General features: G+C 28.4%; 1 protein-coding gene across 1 annotated transcript in view; it reads left to right on the top strand.

The window, feature by feature from the left end:
• Positions 1-2,469: 2,469 nt before the first annotated feature.
• LOC107707111 (proline and serine-rich protein 2-like) overlaps positions 2,470-3,009 on the top strand; it is an 8,131-nt gene continuing 7,591 nt past the window's right edge. The window contains exon 1 of the mRNA XM_016511014.1: positions 2,470-2,569. The gene's annotated coding sequence lies outside the window, so the exon portion shown is untranslated. The remainder of the gene's footprint in view (positions 2,570-3,009) is intronic.

Below are 3,009 nucleotides of genomic sequence, written 5' to 3'. Positions count from 1 at the left end.
TTCATATTTAATAAATTGTTATTTACCATAAAAAGCAGAAAAAAAAAATTCTAATAATTATATATTTTACATCTATAATACAATTAAACTTCGAGTTTCTTACTTATATTAATTATATTATTTATAATAAAGATAAAATAAGATAAAAGTCCTTGGACTGTATTATTCTCTATGTTTTGTTGTATTTTATCGTCGTTAAATTAAATACATAATATATTTAAAAGAAATACGAGTTAGAGGAACAGAACTGTAGGAATTACACTGATGTGAGTTATTTCTACGTCTTTTATTCTAGTCAGAGGAAAACCATATTTTGCATTGATTTAATATTTAATAAATGATTAATTTTTCATGGTGTGTGAGTGTGAGTGAGTGAGTGTGTGTGTGTGTGTGTGTGAAGCGTTTATATTAAGCTCTGAAACATCTTGATGTGGGTCAGAATATCAGGGTCCAGAGAGTTCTGGAGGATCTTTGGAGAAACATCTGGAGTGATTTTATGAATTGTTGAAGAAAATGTTTCCATTAAATGAGAAAAACACACAGAAGATGGAGAGAAAGTAACGACTTTGATCTTCATGAGATTGAAAACTGCTGCACTTACAGTACGTCTGAATCCTTCTGAATCCTTCTGAAAATAAAGAAATCATATTTTATTTTAAAAAGCAAGTCAGAGGAACTTAACCAAAATGTATGAATTAGACTGATGTTAATTATTCTACGTCTTTATTTATAGTCAGAGAAACCTTATTTTGCATTCATATTTAATAAATTGTTATTTACCATAAAAAGCAGAAAAAAAAAATTCTAATAATTATATATTTTACATCTATAATACAATTAAACTTCGAGTTTCTTACTTATATTAATTATATTATTTATAATAAAGATAAAATAAGATAAAAGTCCTTGGACTGTATTATTCTCTATGTTTTGTTGTATTTTATCGTCGTTAAATTAAATACATAATATATTTAAAAGAAATACGAGTTAGAGGAACAGAACTGTAGGAATTACACTGATGTGAGTTATTTCTACGTCTTTTATTCTAGTCAGAGAAAAACCATATTTAGCATTGATTTTATATTTAATAAATGATTAATTTTCATGTGAAGTAGAAAAACATGTCAAAAAACCTTTTAAATTACATATAATAATATTTAACATCTGTAATAGACATTTAGGTTCGAGTTTAGATTCACCTCCTGTGGTGAATTGTGTGAATTACATTAATGCGATTTATTTCTACAGATTTAACTCATTCAGAAGAAAACCTTGCATTTAATTACTTAACATATGCATGAATGCAATGAAATCAATGCAATGTTATATTTTGCGTCGTATTTGATGCATCAGCTCAGACTCAAACGGAGCAAAAAATATGCAATTTTTTGCAGATGCTGATATTTATATGGACAAAAAGATGAAAACCAAGTACATTAGGTTGCTTCAGTCCAGTAAGTGTTGAAATATTACTAACAATATAAAAAGTATATGTAAACTTTTACTAAAAGACCTTTTACTTGCTGAAAAACCCCATAAACTCTCAAAACTATATAAAGGTAGAAATTCAAGTATCAAATATGATGCATGCTTCATTTGTGTTGCAGTTTCCAATGAGTGCCTCACCACGACTTTCTGTTTGTAACCTTCAGCTTCAATCTCTTCTGCATTTTAAGGTTTTTTTTTGGCACTTGCAATATTTTCAATAGGTTTCTAATCTAAATTTGCAATAAGTTTCTGGAACCAGATATTCATGTTAAAACTTAAAAAAATAATTACAATCCGTAAACCTGTAATAAAAGCTATTTTGCTTGGGAAGTTTATTTTGCATAAATAGAAGGTGCTGGCCATTATATCCAGATTATTTATTTATTTTGTATTGATAAAAAAAATTTTTTTTTTTTTGATGACCTACTACTTTAATATTTCAGTGTTGTAATTTATGCTAAACTTGTAAGTATACCATGTAGGCTATACATATATAAAGTAATGTATACACTATATATGCATGTTTTGCATCAAATTGCAAGATAATTAAAAATGATAAACAATTGTTTATAAATAGTTTTTAAAAATCAAAGCTCCGAATGCTTTAACTTTTAAATAGCTGTAGCGCAAATTTAATTTAAAAATCTTGATTAATTTCAAATGTATTATTTTTAAGGTATTTAAGGTAAAATGACCTGGATATGAGATTCGCTCTAATATAATATTCTGATATCAACAATAATAATTATTATTTGTATTAAATATGATTTGTACCACAAGAGCACGCAACAGAATAGCGTCAAGAGCAGATTTACACCTACATAAACACAAATGTTCCTATATTTATCAGTCTAATCTCACACTTTAGGTCGTTTTATTAATTCTAAGAGCCGCTTATTATTCAGTTATGGATTACGGAGGACCTTATTGCGTGCGCTCGTCATCACGCTGTGCGTAAGAGGAGACGCGCCTGATGACGACATACGCTCGGATTTAAACGCGTTGCGTGCGCTCTCTGTACCGGAACGACACTCGGTTTATTCGTCTAACTTTCTCCGGTCGGCCGCTCCACGATGCTTGAGTAAGTCGAACTTTTGTCCCTCTAAATGTCTAAATGACTCTTTCCACACTTTTTAGAGCTCGGGTGAATCTCACGAAAACTATCCAGGTCGTTATTTCACTATAAAAAAAATAAAATAAAAAAAAATGTACGTTGTTGTTTTTAGTTATCATTTAATTAGTATTATTTTCATGACAAGGAAAACTACTTGAATATAATACTTCGCAAAAAAACAAAAAAAACCGTAATGTTTCTATTAAAATAAAATAAAAGTCCTTATATTGATTTGTTTATTTTGGAATGAATGTGATTCACAATGCGTTTCTTATACTGTGTATACACTGAAAAAACATTGTGTAGAAACTATTTTCACTCAGAAATTGGTAGTAAATTTCACATTACGTGTGAAATTGACTAAATATTACTCAAATCTTTTATTTACTTTTTGGGAAAAAAAAAAA

The sequence above is a fragment of the Sinocyclocheilus rhinocerous genome, unplaced genomic scaffold (assembly GCF_001515625.1).
Source record: "Sinocyclocheilus rhinocerous isolate Xijiao unplaced genomic scaffold, SAMN03320098_v1.1 scaffold2160, whole genome shotgun sequence".
Lineage (NCBI taxonomy): Eukaryota > Metazoa > Chordata > Actinopteri > Cypriniformes > Cyprinidae > Sinocyclocheilus > Sinocyclocheilus rhinocerous.
The sequence above is the reverse complement of the archived record's forward strand: the minus strand, read 5'-3'. Positions and strand labels throughout refer to the sequence as shown.